General features: G+C 49.3%; 1 long non-coding RNA gene across 1 annotated transcript; it reads right to left on the bottom strand.

Annotated features, from left to right (window-relative positions):
- Positions 1–1,846: 1,846 nt before the first annotated feature.
- Positions 1,847–16,170, bottom strand: LOC140522235 (uncharacterized). The gene is made up of 2 exons (XR_011973258.1): positions 16,094–16,170; positions 1,847–15,846 (listed from the first exon to the last, which is right to left on the bottom strand). It is a non-coding gene; the product is annotated as an uncharacterized lncRNA (long non-coding RNA).
- Between the last annotated feature and the right edge of the window lie 7,373 nt (positions 16,171–23,543).

Below are 23,543 nucleotides of genomic sequence, written 5' to 3'. Positions count from 1 at the left end.
GGTCCTCAGTTCCTACTCAACTGGCTCAGTGGCAGGCCGGCTGGGGACCCACCTCTCTGCCCCCTCCCATATCCCCAACATCTGTGCCCTCCCATCCATGTGGCCCTTTAAAACCTCCAGGCCACTTTGTAGCTCCAAGATCAGGGTGCTCCCAACTTGCCCTCAGGGCAGAGAGGGAAACTTGGCCCCCAGAACTGCCTATCCCAGGAGGTCAGCCCCTTTTCAACCCCAGTGACGTTTGTATGACACCGATCCAGGGAATGATGCAACATTTCATGTCATTCACAAGTTACAAAATACTGGAAAGTGCAGCAGGGGGAAGGAGGTAGCTAGGAGTGGGGAGGGCAGCAGGGAGGGCTTCATGGAAGAGGAGGCGTTGAGCTGGGCTCACTCCACAGCTGCCATCTGTTCTCCAGTCTTCCTTATTACTGGAGCAGGCACCACCATCCTCCAGCTCCTCAGACTCCTTGCCCTCCCTCCCCCCACCCCACCACACAGAACCACCTGCCTGCCTCAGTCCCTTATCACCTAGTTAGTCCTCTTGCCTCAAGCCTCTCACCTTAAAGCTCTACCTCTACCTGCCCCCTTTGTGCTTTTCCAATCTTCTGACTTCCTTCTCTCCTCTGCAGTTCAGCCACACTGCCTTGTCTGGTGTTCCTAGCACATGGTGCTCCAGCTCATCTCTCATCTCCAAGCTTTTGCACTGACTGTGACTCATGGCTGAATTTTTCTCCCCTTTCATCTCAGTTTCTTAGAACTGTTAGTTTCCTTCAGGATTCAGCTTGAGTGCCTCCTTTGGCCTTTCCCAGCCTCTTCAGCTGCTGGTACCTTCCCCTTCAAGATTACCTTGTACCTACTTGGCATGTGTTTTGTATATCCCTGTATATGCACACACTGTCTCCCCATTAGAACATAGGCTTTTTGAGGGTAGGGAATGTTTCTGCTTTCCCCCTCACCCCCCACCCCAATGCCTGGCACATAATAAATGCTCAGAAATACTTTTTGACTCATTGAGGGAAAAGGACATTTCTGACACCAGGGACGTTGTGAGCAAAGGCACAAAGAAATGAGATTCCAGTGCATTTTAAGGAGACAAATAGCATTTCCATCCAGTTGTAACATAGAATATGTGTAGGGGAGTTACACAAGAGAAAACAGGCCAGCTAGACGAGGCCAGACCAGTAATAAAGAGTGAGCATGGAGTGCTTTGTTAGGGAAGGTCTTGAGCACCCAAAGGAATTTGACCTTTATTTGAGTAAACAAATGGGAACTTCCACAAATTCCAGCAGAGAAGAGGGTGTGCTCAAGTCTGCAGAAGAGGGCCCCTGGCAAACGTGCAGAGGAAGAATGAGAAGAGGAAGAGAGTGGGAGGGGGAAGCCAGGTGGTAAGGCCACGGCGTGGCACGTCTTCAGGCAGGTGCTGATGGAGGCCTTGGACTAGGGTGAGGAGGGACAGAGGCCTTAGGAACTGATTGTCTGGGGAAGGTGGGGGGCAGAGAGGCTGCCAAGGTCACAAACCCGGGACCCTAGGCCAGAACCAGAGCCAGTTAGCACCAAAAGGGCCTGGGAGATTTCCTAGCCTGACCCTTTCCTCATACAACTGAGGAAACTGAGGCCCAGAGCAGTTAGAGATGAGACCCAAAGCCAGAGGTACAGGGTGGTACAGTGGGTAGAGAGAGTCCTTTTATCAGCATCAAAAGAACTGCTTTCTGGGCCTTCCTCAGACTCTGACTAGCTGCATGCCCTCTAGTTTACCTCATCTGTAAAATGGGCTAATGGTGGTACCTAGCTTCTAGGGTTACCTGGAGGTATAGATCGTGATGAGATACCATATAGAAAGCAGTGCTCAACACCAGCTATTGTTTTTATTAAAGACCTAACTTACAAACTAGCTAAGGAGACAAGACAGGTATGTGAAGCTGATCTCTAATACCACCTTTCAGTGGTGAGATGCAACTTGGAAGCAGTAAGTCAGTCAGTAAGAAACATTTATGGGGCACGTGTTAAGGGGATGCACAGGGCCTGGGCACAGAACGGCTACACCCACAGAGCTCACCCACCGGGCTCCGATGGGTGCACATATCCTGTGTACAGATCGCAATCCATCATTCAGATGTGTCCATGGACACTTATGGCTGTCGTTCCACCTCTGGCTACCTCAATTTCCTCATCTGTAAAATGGGGAGAGCAACACCACCTCCCTTCCAGAGTTGTTGTGAGGATCCAGGGAGTTCACTTTTGTCAAATGCTCTGCAAATCTTAAATCCATCTATCAATGCTGTCATTCTTGCCCACCCCTTCCGGTTCCACGGGATTCCTGTCTAGCTCCTCCCAAGCATTCTCCATGCCAACCTACGACTTGCTGAATGCCTCTGTTGGGATCTCTGGGTACTTGGTCTCAGCACCGGGGCAGCCACTCCTCTTTCTTTCCTAGCATTCCTCACTCTTACTGCCTTGCCTAGCCCACCTCCTTTTCTCGCCATCCACCTCCTGAGTTTTTCTTCAGGTTTTCCCTTGCCTAGGCATGGGCTTTGGCCAGAGCCTTTCACCCGCTCCCACCTGGCCTGGGTGTCTGAGTCCCAGCCTGTCCCTCCTGCTGTGGCTACTCTGAACATCATGATTGTCAGCCGTAGTGAGTTGATTGCTGGGAGGACTTTTCTGCTAGGACACAGCCTGGGCTCACAGAGGGCCCTGCAGGTTTTCTGAATCTCTTCTGGGCCTGGTTCATTGTCTGTCACCAGGCATGCCATCATCTGGCCAGTGCACTTTCTGGAGCCCCTGGGCTTTTCTTGTAGGATCATTGGGCCGGTTTCAGTTGGGAGGTCAGGGACCTCCCAGAGGAGGCCTGTTATGCCCCGGGGTGAGACACTATCAGCACGATGTCATTTGGGACAAGGGAGTACCTGGAGGAGTGCCCGCCAGAGGTGTGTGGCCTTCCTCTTGGGAAAGGCGGTTAAATTCAGGCAGGTGTTCCTGGGAGTCTCACTAGAGGGCACGGAGCCCAACAGATGTTGGCAGCTGTCTGTGATATCAGCCCACCCACTGAGGAAGTTCATCGGGCGGGAGGGGGCAGCAGCAAAGCCCAGGACAGAAATCTTTGTTGTTTGAAGATGAGAGGGGACGAGGTAAAGGGCCTTCCAGGGAGGCTGGAGAAGGTGGGCTATCAGAGTTAGTTGATGGGTTATCTGTGACAAGGGATGACAATCAGATCTTTCTCTTCCTGAAGGGAGGCAGGGTTGAGGAAATGGCTCCCTACTGAGGCTTGGGGCAAAGAGCCAGGAGGTCTGAGTGGGTTCCAGGGATCTGGTCTGGGGAAGGATGAATAGGGCTGAGTGAGGAACAGGAGAACAGAAGTTTTTCAGACAGAGTAAACAGCCAGGGCAAAGGCAGACAAGAGCCCGGTAGGGTGGTCTGTTTTAGAAGCCAGAAGGGCGCCTGGTTGGTCAGGGGCTGCAGTAGCAGAACCCATTTTGCCTGAGAGCTAAGATGGGGCATGCTGGGAATACCAGTCCTTAAGGGCAGAGACTGTATTTCCTTTTGCTCTTGTGGCCCTATCACCTAGCAACATAATAAAGGCTCCTTGAATTGGGTTGAAGAGCAAACCTCCAGCCCCACCAGATTTTCCCAACCTCTCTCACCTCTGCTCAGTTTACACAATTGTGTGAGGCCACCCTGAGCCAGTGTTCCAATCTTCAGAGGAAGCTGGGCTCTGGGCCCAGGCGTAACTGCCTGCTTAGCCATTCATGTCCATGGGGCAGAGAACCTCCAATCGGCCCAAGATGTCGCCCATTTCAGGTTCCTCTCACCAGACTGGATCACCCTAAACTCTAGCCAGAGAGATATGCATCTGTCCCTTCCCCACAGGCAGGATGAGAGCTACAGACTTTCCCAGAAACCAGGCAGACCAAGTCCGCTTTCAGAAGATGGGGCTGGCAAAGAATCAACTGGGTTGGAGTGGACAAGTTACTTGGAATTGAAATGGAATTTTTACTTAATGTAGGTCTATTCTTAGCCAGCCAATCCAGGCCAAAGAGGCAGAAATGGGGACAAACGAGAGGACTTAGCTTCTTCTCTATCTCTATGACCTTTAAGTGAATCTCCAGAGCTAAGGCCTTAAAAGAGCATCAAGGAAGTCAGTGCCCAGGACATCCACTCAGACCCACATGCTCTGGAAGCCAATCAGCACTTCCCATCAAGATTCCAGAGGACAGAAGAGGGAGCATGATAAAATAGTGGTTTGTTATGGAAGCTATGTGAGCTTAGGGGAAAGAAGGTCTGGTATCATGATAATCTGAGATGAGCCAGGCTTGAGGAGGCCTCATTAGGGTAGGGGCAGCAGGAATACGGGAAGGGACACATCCAAGAGATGTTCTGGCATAAACAGCTAGGCAAGTCTTTGAATCCCAGAAGTCTGAGGAGGGAAGGGGGCCTGGAAGGTCATTTGGTGATTAATCAGCTAGAGGGGAAAAGGAAAGAGATAAACTTTGAGTCGGAGGGAAGTCAAGGCTTGTGGAGGATAAGTCCTGTTTGGAGAGGATGTGAGGACATCAAAGGGAAAGGGTCCCTGGTACCAGGGAGTAAACACCAGGCTGGAAGTTGGGGGGTGAAAGTTCTGTCCCTAACTTGTAAAGTAATCTTAACCCGTCAGGAGTTAACTCCATCCCAGACAGGAGGAGATGTGAGCAGGTGACTCATCTTAAGACCCTGTCAGCTACAAAATGCTACCATCCCAAATGGAAATGAGAGCCAGATGAGAGACCATGGGTGCGACATACAGATTCACTCTGTTAAAAGCCTCCTAGGAAAGGAGAGAAAATCAGAGAAAACCATGCCTTGGGTAGAGCCACTAGTTATGAAACATGAAGGGTTGTAGAAGGAGAACAGTGGAGGTATTAGCCCCAGGATTGAGGCAGATAAGCCAGGCACACTTCTGATGTAGGCTCAAACTGATTCTCGTGGCCTGCACCCAGCTCAGATGCTACCTAATCCTCAAAGGACATATGCTATAATGGAAAAACCACACAGCAAGGCCTGTGTTGACTCCCCACTCAGACACTTAACAGCTGTGTAAACTGGGCCAGTCACTGGACTGCTCTTGGCCTCAGTTTCCTCATCTATAAAATAGGTATAATACTACTTGAACTTTGTAGACCTGCTTCTGCAAACAACAGTGGCCAACCAGTACTCTGATTAGTATCCTCCCTAATTTCCCTGGAGCTCTGGTACCATGTACTTTGTGCCTCTTTGGAAGCACTTTCACATATTTTGCATTGTATTTGTTTACTTGATTCCACTAACATTTCTTCCCTGTTGGGTCTGGATAAGGCTCTGTGCTAGACCCTTAGATAGTCCTGCCCTCAGTGACCTTACAATCTAGAAAGCTCCTTGTTCAGCATATTTTTCATCCATGCCCAGTTCCCAGACTGTGAGTTCCTTGATGAAAGAGAATGGGTCTTTATCCCTCTTGGGCTCCATCTAGTGCAGTATCTCCCACTTAGGAGACAGTTCAAGCATAAGCATAGAGACTGAGCCTGGGCTGTCTCTGGTCTAAGGTCCTCCCTTTACCAATGCAGGGCAATACCTTCTCTGCAATTTCTAGCCTTAGAGTAGCCTAGAATCCTAAGACATTATGACCAAGGAGTCAGGAGCAGGACTCACACTCAGGTCCTCCTGGCTCTTGGTCAGCTCTCTATCCACTATTCCACCCTTCCCCTGACCTAAGAGGCTCTGAAATGTTGGGTCAATTGAATTCTTAATTGGTTTTGCCCCATTCACAAGTCTCTCCTCACTTTCCTCCAGCTCTGTCAGAAAGAAAAGGAACCCAACATTTCTAACTCGAAGCCCCCAGTTGCCCTGCAGCCATGTCCACATGCTTGGGTCTCACTGGGTATCACGAAATGATCCGAGATGACTAGTCTTTGTGAGAGCGGCTGAGATGGGTGATGGGGATAGAGTCATTCTTGGGATCCCGTGGGCCCCCATCACCAAGGACCTGCTGGCAATTCCCAGCAATGTTAAATGGGAATCTCCAACTGCCCCAACAGAACACGTTCTCTCTCTGCAGTAACTTATTCCTCTTCCAACCTTCCTTCAGGACTGGGCTCATGGCCCTCTTTGTTCAAGAGGCCTTTCCTGGTTCTGGTACCCTCCCCCCATGCTTGTGCACTTTCCCTGGAGGTTAGCTTGTATCTCTTCTGACTCTCCCTGTGCGTACCTGGGGTTGCTGACATTGTCTTCACTATGACAAGGTCAGCTCCCTGAGAGCAGGGCCTGCTGTGGGTTTTCCTTTCTATCACTGGTCTTCAGCACAGTGCCTGGCATCCAGTAAGTGTTTAATAAATGTCTATTTATTGATTGTGGCACAGTTCAAATGTATTTACAGAAAGAGGCTTGGCTTTGAAGTCAGAGCTGGGTCACGACCCACAACCTCACGACCTGGGTCACACTGGTCAGGTCACTGAACCTCTCTGGTCCTCAGTTTTCCTGTCTGTGAAATGAGGGGGTCTAGGGAGCTATGTGAAACTGGGGAGCCTTGAAGGTCCTGCTGGTCCTTCCTAATCTTCAGTGTCTGGTTTGAGATCAGGTCTCCTGTCCCCTGGAAGCTCATTTCCATCTAGTCTCCTGACACCTGCCCCAGGAACCTCTGTCTCCGGCAGGAGCTCCAGGAGCCATTCTGTCACATGCACCTTACAGATCTGGAAACTGAGGCAGAGGGCAGTGAACTGCTTTCCCAGGGTCTTGTAACCATGTTATGGCATAGCTTTGTCTCTGGAATGTTCCTCCTTGGTTGAGCTGTAACCATGCATACAGAACTCTTCTGAAGGTGGCAGAGTATCTGGTTTCCGTTTGCTTAGAGTCCAAATAAGCATGATACCAAGTAGGGCAAAGGAATACGGCGCAGGGAGACAGAAGTCCTTGAGTGCAGGTTAATTTTACGGGGAGCTTCCTGCAGAGCCATAAAGGAATTCAGATTGAATGGAGGGTAGGGCAGCAATCGGTTCCAAGAGCAAACGCCCCGAGCCTGAGGAGGCATCAAAAGAAGCCGAGCGGAGGGAGTAGAAAAGTAGGAACAAAAGGGGTAGTCAGCTGCCTCTTCTCTCCGGAGAATGCTGTTTGACTTCAGTCACCAAGCCCCCACACTCTGGGCAGCTGCTCCAGCCCGACACCCTGGGAGCCTCTTCTTGCTGGTGGGCTCTGCACGATGAGGCAACTTCTTTGAGAAGCCTGGGACATGGGAATGGAAAGAGTTTGGTTCTCCAGGAAGCCAGCAGCAGCCAAGTCTCATCACAGACCCCCTTCCACTTGGGCTTGGGAAGGTGTGGAAGGAGAGCGGGAGTGGCTGACCAGCTTTGTGGAGAGCACTGGAACCAGAATTAGAGGACCTGGATTGGCCCCTTGCTGGCTCTGTGGCCTCAGGTCAGCCTCTCAGCCTCTCTCTAACGTACCAGTAAAAGGAGAGATTAGAACTAGATGACTGCTTAGGTCTCTTCCAATCCCCAAACCTGTGAGCCTAAGATCCTTCTAAGGGAACCTACAACACAGGAGATGAGGGACAAAGATAATCTCTGTAACAAAGACCCATTTTGCAGCCCTGGGGATCTCTTGGAGTTGGCCGCATACATGTGATGGGTGGGGATGTGGGCAGTGCGTTCTTCGCCCTGTGGCCCCTGCTTCTTACTTGTTGGGCAGCCTAGCCCAAACTTCATGATGCCAGGGACTAGAGAGCTAACAAGGGGAGCCTGGGCCTATGCCTGAATCCTAATGGAAGCTGGCCAAATGATGGTCATGTTGGATGGACAGTAGCATCATTTTCCTCTGCAGTTCAGAGGGCAAGACACCAAAATGGAAGAGTTGAGAGATGATGGGACTTGCCCAGAGTGACTAAGCAGATGGAGGCAGGCCCAGAAGGAACCTCTCATGTCTTGTTCAGGCTCCCTCTTGAAGCTACTTCTCATCTCCTTCCCAACCCAAAGTTAGGAACACCCAGAATTTGAAAATCCAATCTTCCTCATGGTGCTGAGTGGTTAGATGGAATGGGGTGCTGGTTCCTGAACCCTGAACAAATAGGGGGACACATCTGGTGGAGGCTCAAGCTGAAGGCAGAGAAAAGTCAGAGGATGCTCTAGAACCCTGGGGATGGGCATGGTCTGCCTTTCCCTGGGAGGGAGCTCCAGAGGGTGCCTGTTATACAACTAAGAAGGTTTTTTTAAAAGCATCTCATCCAGCGCTATCATTTTACAGGTGAGAAAAGGTGAAGTTTCCAGCCAATTCACACAGGTAAAAAAATAACATGGTTCCCTGTCTCTAGCTCTGCCCAGTACATCCCACTGCCTTTCTCTCTTTACGTATTAATATATGGAGGCACTGGTCAGGAGTGTTCTTTGTCACTGATGGAGAACAATCCCCAGCATTGGTTCATTCAACAAGCATTTATTAAGCACTGGCTGTGTGCCAAGTAGAGAGGCACAGAGGAGAGCAGACCAGGTGCAGTCAGGAAATCCAGCCTTTTTGACCCCCACACAGCATGGTCTTGCGACCCTGGGTCTGAGACTTTACCTCTCAGTACTCTGGGTAATTCTCTGGGATAGCTGCTGATCTGCTTTGGTAGGAAGCTCCTCACACCCATGAAATCACAGATTTGGACCCCCCAAAAATAAGTAAATAAAGGCCCAGACCCTGGAAATCCAAACGTCAAAACAAAAGAAAGCCTGACCTCTGGAAGCGCCTATCCTCTTGGAGGGGAAGAGCCACCACAGAGAAGTCAGGGAAACTCCAGACAGAGGCCTGGGGCTAAGAGGGTGAGCTAGGGGGGTCTCCAGGGCTCTGGGGCCTCTGTAGTTCTTTGAACTTTAAAATTGGAACTGGACAATGAAGGTCCATGGAGTCAAAAGCCAGGAATTATTATAATAGCACACAGTTCAATAACATCTATACAGTTTATAATAAAAAACAGTAACATTCACATTACTTTTATTAACTAGGAATGAATGCAAGTATGACAGGGATAAATAACATATTCTTGTCTTTTATGATCTGTTCTTGGAGCACAGACAGCCCATAGCCTTGGGAAGAGGAAACCAGTCCCTGCTGCCCAGGAGGGGGTATCTGGGGTGGGGGACATTCACAGGACTTGGATGTTGGAGTGTGAATGAGCCCAAGGGCTGGTGAGCCAGTGATGGGGCTCCAGCCCTTGGTGTGGGCCTGGTAGGGTGTGGTCTGCTGCCTGGAGCCAGCTATGGCTGTGGCTAGCCTATGCACTAAGCTAGTCTGGTTCTCGGCGGCCAGCGTGGGGAGAAACATCTAAACATTTCTAAAGCAAGGAGTGAGTGTCCAGGATGAGCCTGAGAGTGTCTCTGTGTGCATGGACATTGGTACATTCGGTGACTCACTCAGTGTGGAGGGTGGAGTTCCTTTAGTTTCATCTCCTGAATACTGCTGTGAATGTCCCATGGGAGTCTGTGTTTGTTTATTTGTGAGTCTCCGGGTGTGGCTGTGTGTGTGTATGTGTGTGAGAGAGAGAGAGACAGAGAGAGAGGGAAGGAGAGGGAGGAGGGAGAGACAGAGACAGAGACAGAGAGGGACAAAGAAAGAGAGAGAGAGAGGTGAGTCTGAGTTGGAGTCAGTCGGGGCCTGTCCATGGAAGCACATGGGTGTGGTCATGGTTTGCCGGAGTCTTACAGTTTGGAAACACATGTGAACGTGGGATTGTGGCCAACAATGTCTGTTTCTACATGGCTTCGGGTAAGAGTCAGAAGCATTCAGCTGCATCTGGATGGGAACATGTGAATATTCTCATGCTCAAGACCACCTCACATGGATGCACCGGGAGATTCATATGACTGCTCATTTGGCAAGAGGACCTGGAGTTAGGCACTCCAGGCAGCCCTGGGCCCTTCCCTTGGGAAGTGGCACACTTAGCCAAAGAGGCAGCTGTTGCTTTCTGAGCCTTGGCAGGTTCCACAGCCTCAGGCTGGGTGTCAGCAGTGACTTCCAAATCAGGAGAGCCAACTGGGAGCGGGGTCCCCTGGGGCACTGTGCAGGGGACTCTTTGGGTTGGTGCTGTGGGGTGGACCAGACCAAAAGCTTCTCCAGCTTTCTCAGAAGTAACAAATTTTGGGTCTTTGGGGTTACACTGGATTTCCTAAAGGCCTCTGAGAAGCCATTCAGAGCTGGTATTGGTGAATAAGGAGGGGGACGAGATAGTCAACAACCATTGGTTAAATTCCCATGGCAGCCAATGGGGATGAAAAACACAAGCGCACAGACACTCACCCCAAAGGTATTTTTTCCTAATTGACATAAACTCTTTCCCTGAATATGGTTCCAAACTAGAAAATCTAAAAGTACATTGTACAACAAAAGCAGCATTTCTGGAAGAGAGTCTCCCAAAGGCCTGATGCTTCATTGTGAGGTGGTGGGGGCCCTGAATTTTCCAAAGTGACTACTGACTTTGAGAAAGGCCAAATCATAGTACTCAAAGAGCCCTTCTAAGTGGGGGCGGGGCAGGAGCGACCACATGTAAATAGCTGTACATGATAAACATGCCCACAAGACAGAGAAGGTAAGCTTCCAGGAGGGCACTGGCAGAAGTCTGGAAGAGGACGACTTGGCCAAGGCTTCTTCCAGAAGGTGGGATTGGAGCTGAGTGATCCTGAATGAAACTGGCTGGAGCTCTCCTTCAAAGACCTCTCTGGAGGAGCCCCCAAGAGTCTCACCACCAGGAAGTTGGCTGCCAAGGGATGAGGCTTTTTCAGCCACCAAAGTTTACCAAGATTGTCACCTAAGACTTGTCCCCTGTGTCAGTGGAGGGGCACCCACACTGGTGAAGTCATCTAACACTAAGGTATGGGAGCCCAGGGCAGCTAGGTGGTACCATAGTGGATAGAGTGCTGGGCCTGGAGTCAAGAAGACTCATTTTTCTGAGTTGAATCTGGCCTCAGACACTTACTAGCTATGTGATCCTGAGCAAGTCACTTCACCCTGTTTGCCTTAGTTTCCTCTTCTATCAAATGAACTGGGAAAGGAAATAGCAAGCCACTCCAGTATCTTGGCCAAGAAAATCCCAAATGAGGTCATGAAGAGTTGGTCATGGCTGAAACAACTCAGCAACGACAGTGAAGTATAGTCTCCGGAGACAACAATTTTAAAAGGACGACATTCACTTAGATGTCTAAGTTCTGGAATGTTTGTTTAAAAAGAAATCAGTCGTAGAATTGTAGAAGTGGAAGAGACCTTCAAGGTCTCCTATTCCAACTCTGCCCAATGTGTCTAGTCTACCTCTAGCTACAGGGAGCTCATTACTCCAAAAGACAGCTAGTTCCATTTTCTGTTACCTCTGTAAGGAAGTTCCTCACAATGGGCAAAATCTGCCCTCCACTGGCTCTGATTGTGCCTTCTGGAGTGGAGCAGAGCAAATCTAGCCATCCATCCAGATATCTGAAGGCATCTCCTATGTCCTTGGCCTTCTCTTCTTCATGGCATTCCCTCTTCCTTCTTTCTCTAATCCTATACTAACCCATTTCTAGTCCCCTTTCCACTCTGGATCTTGTGCTTCTGGATATCAATCTGTCAATGAGCATTCATCAAACACTCACTCTGTGTCAGACACTGGACTACATTCTGGGGATACAAAGCAAAAGCCAAAACAATCCCTGACCTCAAGAAACTTCCCGTCTAATGTCTACGCTCAGTGTTGTCAGATTCAAACACAGGGCCCAGAATGACTCCCAGGACTTGGGCTGTGAGCTCTTCAGGTCAGAGACTGGCGGGGCCTTCAGCTCCCCATGATCTGCTCTGGCCATAGACTCCCAGACTCATGGTCTACTAAGGCCCCATGGCTGCCTAAGACCCCTGGGTCTCTTTTTTCATGTAAATGATTTTCCAGTTACATCTCTCCCCTCTGGTGTTTCTTTGCAGGCTTTTTATCAGAACCAAAGAGCCACGCCTCCTATTTGTCCCTCTAAGTTCCATCTTGTGAGAATCAGAATAGCACCATGGAGAGAATACAACATTTGAAGTCAAGTGCTGGCTTTGAATTCTGGCTCCACCATTAGCTATCCGTGTGGGCTTGGGAAGATTCTCAGGTCTCTCAAGAACCCAGTTTTCTCATCTACAAATGACTCAAAAGCCCTTTCTAACTCAGACCCCTGCAATCCTATATTAAGCCTGTGGCTCTGGTCTGCGGAGGTATTTGGGGTCTTGGTCTGTCATCCAACTTAGTAGCTATCCTTTCCTCCTAGCTTCAAGTTCTGTGCCAGTTGGATAGGGTGCATCACTGTCTTTGTCCAAGTCACTGGTGAAAAAAGGTTGGACCCAATAGGCAAAAGACAGGCAGGGCCTTGTGGCCACCCCTGGACATGAGTGACCTCTATTGTCCCCCTGTCGTATTCTAGTCCCCCAGACCCACTCCACATTCCATCCACTTCCATTCCATCCACCTTTAGGGAGTATGAGCAAGGACAGGTCATTCATCAAGAGTGCCCAATCAATTCACCTTAACAGGTACTGCCAAGGGTCCATAGTCCAGGGCCCTGTGCTAGGCATGGGGGATACAAAGACAAAAACAGTTCTTTTCCTCAAGGATTTTGCATTCTATAGGGAACAACATATGTATAGCTATGAAGTTACTACAGGGTGAAAGATCACTGACCACTGGAGGAATCAGGAAGAGGGAGGGCTAAAACAGCAATAGAAGCTCTGTCTGAGAGGTCAGCCAATGGGCAGAGAAGGCCTGAGAGGCCTGTGCATGGTGCCAGTGGTGACTGGGATCTTGAGGTAGCAAACAGCTTTCTAGAAGGCCTTAGTCGCCCATCATGGGTCAAGGGAGAGATGGGCCAAGGTCCAACTACAAGTCATAGGAAGCTTTGGGCCAGATCAGAGTTTGCTGGAAGTCACAGGTGAGGGTGAGAGCAGGGAACACTCAGAGCACAAGATCAGAAGCAAGGATTCCTCTGGGTCAGTATAGTTGCTGCACATGGTCAGAAGGTAAGTGCAGGCTCCCCTTTGAGCTGGAGGATGAGGCATAGGGGCTCTTTCAGGCCCCTGTGGCCCTGGCTCCTCTCCTCCATTCTGATCTCTGTACTCACTATCTTCTAGCCCATATCTTTCCATCTGGGTCAAAAGGATAAGAGGGGAGACTGTGTCAAGCAGATCACTGAAGTCTAAACAAACCATGACTCTTGCATTTCCTCCACTGGACCAGGCTGGTTAGTCCCTTTCAAGAAATGAAGCAAGCTTAATCTAGCTTGATTTATTCTCAGTGAACCCATGCTGGCTTCTGAAGAGAGGCACACTTTCCTTTCTAAGTCCTCCCAGAATTATTCTTTAATAACTTCAGGGGCTCTGAGTGCTCCTTGATCTGTCCATTCCCTCCAGGACAGCAGATTGCAATCCATCTCCTTAATAAGATACTCTAGCTTTTCATAACCCTACCACATCTCCAGATCTCCCTCTGGGCACAAATGAGTTTACTCCAACATGTCTCTCTGTGTGTTTCTATGTGTCTGAACATGATTTGCATTTTTTTAACTTATCCAGGTTTATTTCCCCATATGTTTGGGTGGAGCCATGATGGAGCCTCTGAATGTTTTTCTATCTCTCCCAGAGGGAAGCTCCAGTGGGGCCAGAGCCCACCTTTGTTCCGTTTCAGACCCAGTTTCCTTCTGATTAAACAGGCTAACAGCCAAAAAGTCGACTGTTTCCAGCCTGTGCAGAAGAGCTGGGAGGATAGTTTGAGGAGGTGTGTCCACAGAAGCGGAGGCTCCAGGGGACCGCCCAGAGACAAGAGCCCAGGCCCCTGGTTCCCTGCAGCCTCCAGACAAACAGTTTAATTTTAGACCTTCTATTTTGGGCTCGTGCTGCTGGTGCCTCACCCTTTCCATATCTCCTCAGCGAGGCTTGTCTCCTAGGCTCAGCTGCCCAAGCCCAGCCTCTGGTAAGCAAGTGGAGCAGTGGGGTAGGACTCCAGGGACTGTGCCTCTCTCACCCCCCCACCCCCACCCTTCAGGATTACAGGAAACTCTCATTAACCTTTTCCTGGTGTGTATTCGAATCCTATCCTAACACTCCCACTGCTGTTTTGGGAGACACTGAAGGAGAAATGGAAGAGAGATCAAAGCCAAAACTCTCTAGCTGACCGACTCCAGATCTCTGGTGATCCAATTCCCCCACCTCAGATCTCTGCTGATCCAGACCCCCCCCACCTCAGATCTTTGATGATTCAGACTCTCTCCCTCTAGATCTCTGCTGATTCAGACCCCCTACCTCAGGTCTCTACTGATCCAGACCTCTTCCCTTCCCCCACTGAAAGCTCGTGGCTAACTTCAGAGAAGGTCACTGAAGCTTTAAACACTTTTTGATCTCCAAAGGGACCAATCCAGTTAAAGACACACAAAACAACCAAACTTCCTGGAAAGTTCTATAAATGTTACAGGCCTCCTTCACAACACATTCGTCTGCCAACTTGGGAGAGCGGCAGTGAGCTGTGGGAAGACTGGAGGAAGTTAGGTCATGGGGAACAGACAAAGTTGGGTGGGGCTCGAGCTAAGAGAAGGGCCTCATGCCTCGACCAGCACTTCCACTGGGCCGTGACTGCCATAAGCTGCTTATTGACACCCAGAGCATCCAGGAAAGAGCAGAATCTAAGAGCCGATGCCCAAGGAAGATGTGCGCCTGGGAGGAAGGAGGGAGACTTTAGAAATGGGTGCCAGTGATTATTCTGAGCCTTCTTGGGAGAAGTATTTCCAGTCCTTCCAGTCCCTGACGGGTGGAATAGGAGGGCCTTTGAGTTCCTAAATCGCCTTTCAGTTTCCAGAAATGGGTAGGAAAGGGGCTGCTGAATGGTTAGGTCCAGATGGTCAGAACTACTGGGGGTGGGATTGGGAGGAGGAGGAGAAAGGCAAGAAAGGAGGGATTCCCCCACTGGACTAGCCCAGGTCTGTGGAGCAATCTTGGGATCATTCTTTATATCTCTGTGCCAATCTGCCAGGACAAGCCCAGAGCTGGGCTTCCCTCCCCTCTCCTACAGCCCTCTCCAGCAAGGACACCTCCTCTGTCCTCTGGCCTTGGTTCACCCCCATCCCCAAAGAGGAGGCAGGGGGGGGCCCTATTAGGGTCGCAGGTTCAAGCCTATTCATCCCATCCTCCAAAACCAACCAAACTGACCTTGGGGCTGAGGAGGAGACAGACAGGGAGCTGTTTGTTTGCCAGTCTTCACGGCAGTCCACTCATTGAGTGGCCAGTCAGGGAGGAGAGAGTAATGAGATGTCTTTGATGTACAAGGACAACATTCCTGAGTCCTTAGCTGACTTGCCAGGAACAGTGATGGATTGAAGGTAAACGTCTCCCTCCCACCTGGTTCCCCAGGGTCACCCTTTGGACCAAAGATGATGTATGTGGGTAGAGGCCTGTCTTCTGTGAAGTGGGGCATCGCCTCCTAGGCATTCTGTCCCAGTCAGGTGAGACAGAAGGAGGGCTGTAAGTGACTGGAGGCCTAAGTTACATGAAGGATTCAGGACAAAGACAGTGCCTTAGGGGAGGGAGGTGGGGGAAACATGAGGCCCAAAGCCAGAAAAGCTCTAGGGAGAAGGGATCATAAGCATAAGGACCTTCCACCCTCCCTCCATGATTCAGTCTCGGAGAGACAAGAGGGGACACTGATCTTCACTGAGAACTCATTTTTGGCACACTACATGGCAAGGTCTCTACATCCCAGAAGAGCAATTTTTAATCCCCAAAATTCTCCAACTGGAGATCTTGGAGGAGGGGCTCACCTGCTGGTCTGGGCCTGCTCCTGAGGACTGCAGCGCCGCTGTCCCCCAAACTGCGCCAGGCTGAGAGCAGAAATGCCTGTAGTCAGGATTATTTTCATTAATTAATTAATTTTTAGTTTTCAGTATTCACTTTTACAAGATTTTTGAATTCTCAAATTTCTCCCTCTCTCCACTCCCCCTCCCCAGGATGGTATGCAATCTGATACGGGCTCTACATGTATGATCATATTAAAAAGATTTCCATATTCATCATGTTGTAAAAGAACAACCAGAAAAGGGGAAAACCACGAGAAAGAAAAAATAAAACGAAAGAGAAACAGTACACTGTGATCGGTGGATTCTTCAGGAATCGAGTGGAACCTCCTCCCCTTGTCCAGTTGTGCTGGCTCCCAAGAGTCATGGCCCAGGAAGAGTGTTGTGAGCTGGCCAATCAAATAGTGTTCCAACCTAAATGATGGATACTGAAGGCTTCCTATCTCTAGGGAGATAAGGATGGTGACTAGATGTGTGATTTCATTAGTATCTAGAGGTGAGAAAACTCCCTCTACCAAAGCAGGTTGGTATCTTCTCCAAAAATTACATTCTTTAGGAGCTGACTTGACCTCAAAGTGGTTACAGGACTTGCTTAGGGCGACACAGGCAGGATATGTCAGAGGTGGAGACACTGAATGCTGAAGGCCTTCTATGTGGCTGTGAAACAGGTAGATCAAGATATGATTGCCTGGTGTTGACCTTGTATCTCTGTTGTCTGTTCAGTACACACGTGAAAAAAAGCATCGGGTAGGGAAAGACTTGGAGTCAGCATAGTCTGGGGCCCGATCTCACCTTGGGCACTTACTGCAGGTCACTTGTGGTGTCTCAGCTTCTGTATCCCCATTGTAAAATAGGAGTAACACCCTCAGTACCTCCTTTGTAAGCTGTTGTGGGGCTCAGATGAGATAATGTCGGCAAAGTAGTATAGAACCATCAGTTTGTGTTTTATCTGGATTATGTGCAGAAGTGACTGTGTTGTTGGTGGCTGTACTAGCAGGGATAAGTAATGGATGGCTGGATCAGACTGGGGCCATTGCTCCAGTCTTGTACACGGTAGTTTAGAGATGGATGGGAGCTGGCCAGGAGCACACCCCGAGCGTAATCCCAGCCAAAGGCAGCAGATGGCAGTGTCTAGTTACATTTGGTTCATGTTCCTAAGGGCTCTTGCCTCTGGCACTGACCTAGACCAGCGGCTGCATCTTGGGTGGTAGGCATCCTAGGGCACCAGCAGGAGATGAGAACTTGCACCCCTGTGCCTGGGCCTTGGGTGGGCAGGCAGCTGGGACACCCAGAGAGGACAGAGCCCAAACCTTGGCCCACACCTTGGGAAGAACACTCTATCTGCAGCCAGAAGACGTGGGTTCAGATCTGGTACGTGACCTAACGGATGTGATCTTGGCCAAATCACTGGACAGCGCTGGTTCCCTTTCCCAACAAGACTGCGGCTCTATCTCCAGAAACCTCTTCAGTCTCTCCCTCTGCTCTGGTTCCTTCCCTGCTGCCGACAGACACAGCTGAGTGCCCCCCTCCCTCGATGCTGCTGCCCCTCAAGAGCTGGTGCTGGATTTTTCCTCCTTCTCTCTGCCTGATGTCTCAACACAGCTTCTGCCCTCTGAGTTCCACTTCCTCTCCTCTGTCCCCTCATCCCTCTGAGACCAGGCTTCCTCCCTTGGTCCTCTCTTCCCAGTGACTGGTGCTCTCTCCATGGCCAGACCTGGCAATCTTCCCCATCTCTTCCTAGTTTTCACCCTTGACCTCTCTCCAGCAATGACTGTGCTGCCCACCCATGTCCCCGGCCATGGCCTCAGTCCTCTCTGGGGCTGTGCTCCCCTCCTACCTGCCCCATCACTCCTTGCTCCCTCTTGTGCCCCTTAGTGCCGGGGCTCCCCAGGGCTCTGTCGCTCTATTTTGGGCTCCTCTCTCTCCTCACTCTCTCGGTGACTTTGTCGGCTCCCATGGGTTTAATTATCATCTCTCTGCAGATGAGTCCTGGATATACAAAGGCAACCTCTTTCCTGAGCTTTGCCCTGGCATCACTAGCTGCCTGCTGAAAACACCAACCTGGAGATGCCACGGACGTTTAAACTCAACGTGTCCAAACACCACCCATCAGCCTTTCCCCAAACTCATCCTCTTCCCAAATCCCCCATGCCTGTGGAGGGCACTACCATCCTTCCAATCCCTCCCTGCTAGCAAGCTTCCTGTAATTCCACACTCCTCATTCTTACTGGTCCCACAAAAACAGTCATTTGCTCAACCTTGTGTTTCTATCAAGGCATCTGCCAATCTGTCCCCTTCTCGTTCCCCACACATCTGCCTCCTTATTTCAGGCTCTCATGGCCTCCCGATTGGCTAGTTTCCACAGCTTCCTAATTGATCTCTGCCTCAAATCTCGCCTGTCTCCAACCCGGTTCCCCTCCACGCAGATGCCAAAGGGATTTTCCTTAAAAGTAGTTCCTCCACAATTTCTAGTGGCTCCCTAGTTCCTCTGTGAGCAAATAGAAGCTCCTTTGTTTGACTTTTAAAACTCTTTACATCCTGGCCTCAACCTACCTTTCCAACCTCATTATACATGACTCCCTCCCATCCAGCACTTCATCTCTCATCTCTGAGTCTTTGCACTGGTTGTTCCCTAGGCCTGGAGTGCTCTCCCTCCTTCCTTCCACCTTACAGGATCCCTTACTTCCTTCAAGATTCAGTTCAAGCACTAGCTTCTCCATGAAGCCACCCCCCAGCAGTGGCTGGTGCCACCTCCCCAAAGCTACCTTGGAGTCATCCTATATATATGTAGAGGGACATGTGGTCTCTCTCCTTTCCAGGACAAGGGCTGTTTCTTTTTTTTTTGTCTGAATCCTCAGACCCCAGTCCAGTGCTGGCTACACAATCATCCAAGGCTTTCACAATGTTTGCTGAATAACACCAAGGGCCCCTTCCAGCTCTACTACCCAATTCTGGAAATTCCAAGTCGGTGAAGATTCCCAGGCCTTCCGAGAAGGGAAGCCAAGGGAGCTTACAGGGCCAATGTGGATGCTGCTGCCTAGAAACTCTTGTCATAGAGAAAGCCGAGGCTGTGGATCTGTGCCACTCTGCTTTCTAACTGCCAATTCCTCATACATGAACCAGTGACATGCACCAACAGCCCCAGACTTCTCCATTTTCCCACACTGACCCATTCTGTTTCACTGGAGATGAAAAATACTTGGATATATTTTAAGGGAAACATGGAAATAGCACATTTAGGCTCCCTGTGCTCCCATATCCTCCAGAAAGGGATTCATAGTATTAACAAGTAGGCCATGGCTATACCATGGGAGAGATGAGGCCAAGGGAAAGGTCTTTGTAGGAATAATGAATGATAAATATTCAACCTGGAAGAGACCTTAGAGTTTATTTAAGTCTTCACCCTGTTGCTTTACAGGTAAGGAAACTGAGATGCAGAGAAGGGATGTGATTTGGCCAGTGTCACACAGAGGAAAAGTGATAGAGGCAGGATTTGAACTCAGGTCCTCTGCCACCATCGCCAGTCATCCGTGATCGTGCCTAATGGGTTACATGATCTCCACTCTCTCTCCATTAGTCTCTTCAGTCAGTACCCTCATTTTGTCTCGGTGAACCCCAAACTCATCCAAATCCTTCCTTCAGTTTTCTCAGAGCACAAAGTGGTGCCTGTTCTCCAGGTAACTAGTCCAATGCACTAGACTCTGTCCTTTGGCCCCTGGTTGTCCATCTACCACCTGCTCCAAGTCCCAAGATAGTACCCGAGATTTAGTGTCACAAACACATGCTTGCTATTCAACACACACTCACGATCACCACTGCGGGCAAGGCTGGTGCTAGGCATATAATGTGCCCTTCCTGTTAATTTCCCTGTCAAGGCATTCTCTCATTCACTCAGGATCTTTGCTTCCTCCCTCTTGCTTACTGTGCCAAGTCCTACTGAATCTAATTCTGAAGACCCAATCTAATGCTGCCATCTCCTTCTCCTTAACTCCTGTAACCTGCATCCTGCACCCCAGTCTTTGCCAGTCTGATCAAGAGGCTAGCTGGGTAAAAGCATCAGACAAAGCACACACAGCTACTTCCCAAGTAGGACTCCCAAGGCTTGGTTAATGTATCAATCTATCAACAAACCCTGTGTGCCACTGTTCTAGGCACTGGAGATACAAAGAGAAAAATGAAATAATCTCTGCCCTCAAGGAGCTTATACTCCATAGAATGAGATGTCATGTACACATAAAAGTATCTAAAATAAATGCACAAGGGAAATATTAGATCATTTGAGGGGGGAGGGGAATTGCACTCACAATTAGTTGGGGAAAATCAGGAAAGGAAGGAGGCCCAACTGAGCCCCCTGAAAGAACAACGTTTCCAGAAGGGAGATTTCCCACGGGATGCACTGAGTCTCTGGCTGCCCCAGGCACAGAAGCCTCTAGAGCCAATCTTTGCAGCTGTTCCGTGTTCCACCCTCCCGCCTCCCTTTGTGTGGGTCTTGTGCCTGGGGGACAAGGGCTTTATTCACTGGTCTAGGATGGGCATGTCCCATCTTTGTTCCCCAGGGTTTCACTGCAAAGCCTTGCTAGTGGTTATGCAGGGTGGGGGTGGGGAACGGGGAAGCCTTCCTTATCCTAGAGTCCAGTGGTACTTTGGGGGCATCTGTGATGGCTACTTTAGAGATGGAGCTCATCTGAGGCCTCACCTAAGGAGAACAGAAGAGGAAGCTGGCCTGCAGGAAACCCCACAGTCTAATGTGATGAAAGGGCATCTGGGATGTTTTCCTGAGACAGCCAGACTCTGGCGCATGGTTTGCCTGCACTATCTAGAAGTCAAAAAACCAGGGTGTTGTTTAGGCAGAAGATGCAATGGTTGAGGGAATACTCATAGCCAGTTATTGTGAAAGTAAGAGGCTCCCATTTTCTTTCCCAAATCCTCTTCCTTGATAGAAGAGATGCCAGAGAAGAGCAGATGATCAACTGATCTCAAAATCATTCGGCTAAGTGGTCACTACTCCTGGTAACTGACACATCTACCCCCCCAACTCCAGCTCCGGCCACTCACAGATAAACATAGCCTAGTGTTCCCCACCCCCACCTCCAGGATCCCTGCTCTTCTAGGAACAGAAGGACAGCACACATCTCTTTTGGGCCCATGTCTGAGCTCAGGGAGAGATACATCAACCCACATAAAGTGCCAGTTGAAGATAGCATCCCATCCCTGGGAATGGAACTCCTCAGTTCACAAATATCCTAGTTCAAGAGTTAGAGTTTCCCCTTTGTAAACATGTTCCCTTAGTAAACTAAACAGTGAATGGGGAAGACAGCCCTGATGAGGGTTCACCTCCCTCACAAAGGTGAAGCAAGATCATTTCTTTTTGCAGTGTAGGTTCAACTGGCCAAATGCACCCCATAGGATTCAACTTTTAAGCTGTTTTATACCTGAGATCTTTCTTCTCAACCAATGGCAAGAGCCAACCAGTTATTGATTAGTAGAAGTGGCTTTAACCTTCTGCTTTTTACATGCAGTCCAACCCAACAAGCATTTATTAAGCACCTACTGTGTGCAGGGCACTGTACTAGGTTCTGGGGTTAAAAAGACAAAACAAACAAGTCTCTGTCTTCAAGATTAGACATGATTCTATATAAGAATTGGGGGGAAAAAAGAATGAGGGAGAGAATTCTGATAATGATGGGGGTCAGGAAAGGCTTCCCAGAAGTCAAGAGTTTTAGGAGAGAAAGTGAATTTTAGTGAATTGGATTTAAGTGAGGAAGAGTTTTGAAAAGAAAAATTGTCAACTTCACTCTCTCCTCCAGAGTCACTGAAGTCCAGTGACAAGAGAAGGAATGACATGGCTAAGAATGAGAAGTCAGAGAACCCAGGAAGGAAAAAGAGAATGTCTAGGAGGAGCTGGTCATTGCTGTTGTGGAGGTAGAAATAAAGCTATTTGGCAGCTGATTGGATATGGATGGTTAGCAGAGGGAAGGGAGAAAGAACCCTGAAGTTTCAAGGCTGAGTAACTGGGAAGATGGTGGCACCAACAGTAGAGATGGGGAAATCAGGCAGAAGGCAAATAGGGAAGAGGCAAGAAAATGAATTCCATTTAGGTACTATGGAGTATGGAGTTCTGCAAAGACATTGGGGCACACATGTAGAGTAGGCAGCTGGAGATTCAGAATTGCTCTGGGATCATGGGCAAGACTCCCTGGAGTCATTTTGATGAGATTAGAGGGCATGAGCTTTTGTTGGGAAGTATCAGACAGGCACTCTTCATGAAGATTAGGAGCACCCCCACTGGCAATAATTCTAGTTCCCAGTAATGGAAGATGCCTCCATGATGGCTGGCTGGCTGGGTCTCAGGACCACTCTCTTATTGAAGGATGCTCCCCTGTCCATGGTCTTGAAAATTCAATGGATGAACCAATTCACCTTCTTTTGGACATCTTTTTCAGCTCCAGTGGGGCAGCTAGGTGGTGCAGTGGATAGAGCACCAGTGCCGGAGTCAGGGGAACCTGAGTTCAAATCTCACCTCAGACACTTGACACTCACTAGCTGTGTGACCTTGGGCAAGTCACTGAACCCCAATTGCCTCATCCTGGGTCATCTCCAGTCATCCTGATGAATATCTGGTCACTGGATTCAGATGGCTCTGGAGGAGAAGTGAGGCTGGAGACCTGCACAGCCCTCCCTCCCATGCAAGTCATGTCATTATTTCTCTGATGGCATAGTCTTCTTTGGCAACGAAGGACGAACACACATCACCTCCAATGCAGAAGACAGATCAGTAGCAGTGGAATGGGCCTGCATGGTACAGACTAGTACCAGGAAGAAAGAGGTTGTCAACAGTGCCAAATGCTGTCAAGCATTTGCCAAGAAGGATGAGTATTCAGAAGAGGCAATAAGGAGAAATCTTTTCTAATGGAGACAGAGGATGAAAGCAAGCTATGGGGGATGAAGGAGTGAATGGATGATAAGGAAGTAAAAATATAGATGACTCTTTGAAGAACTTTGACAGGGAAGGGATCCATAGGAAACAAGGAATATGCATATATTTGAAAGATACATGTTTCATACATACACACATATCCATATGCAAGCTATGGAGGGAGAGAAGTAGAAAGGGGAAGGGGTCACCATTAATGTTGCTTCTTAAGTTTGCCAAAGGGAAAGAGACGTCCTGTGGGAGGATGATTGATAGAGCAAGGCCACAGCTAACAGGCTTTAACATCCTACCTGAAAGGAAACCCTCTGTCCAATTGGCTAGAATTCCACAGGCCTCTAAGCAAGGGCCAAGAAAGCCAACATGGATCACACCCAGAATGTAAATGGCAGGGGCAGGGACTGTTTGCAAGGCTATTTTGAATTCCCAGCCCTTTGCACAATACTGGGCATACGAGTGGGTATTTAATGAATGTTTGTCCAATTGAACTTTAACATCCCCTAACTCAAAAGATGAGGATTGGAGAGTCTCCCCATCTAAGTTACCAAGACAGAAATCTCAAGCTGGGTCTACAAACTCCTAGCAATTGGATTTTGGAACCTGGTCAATTGCTCTGGAATGCAGTCAGTAACAGATCACAGGCACCTCCCCTCTGTCCTTGGAGAGGTGAGGAACTAGGGGTATAGAATGTTGCACATCTGGTCAGATGAGGTTACCGTGGCTTGGTTTTGTTGAACTTTTTAAAGTTGCAGAGGCAAGAGAGAAGGGAGGAGAGTACAGAACTAAAAACAAAATGCATCAATAAAGAT

Source organism: Notamacropus eugenii, chromosome 2, assembly GCF_028372415.1.
Source record: "Notamacropus eugenii isolate mMacEug1 chromosome 2, mMacEug1.pri_v2, whole genome shotgun sequence".
In the NCBI taxonomy this organism is placed as follows: Eukaryota; Metazoa; Chordata; class Mammalia; order Diprotodontia; family Macropodidae; genus Notamacropus; species Notamacropus eugenii.
This window is presented reverse-complemented; position numbering and strand designations above follow the sequence as displayed.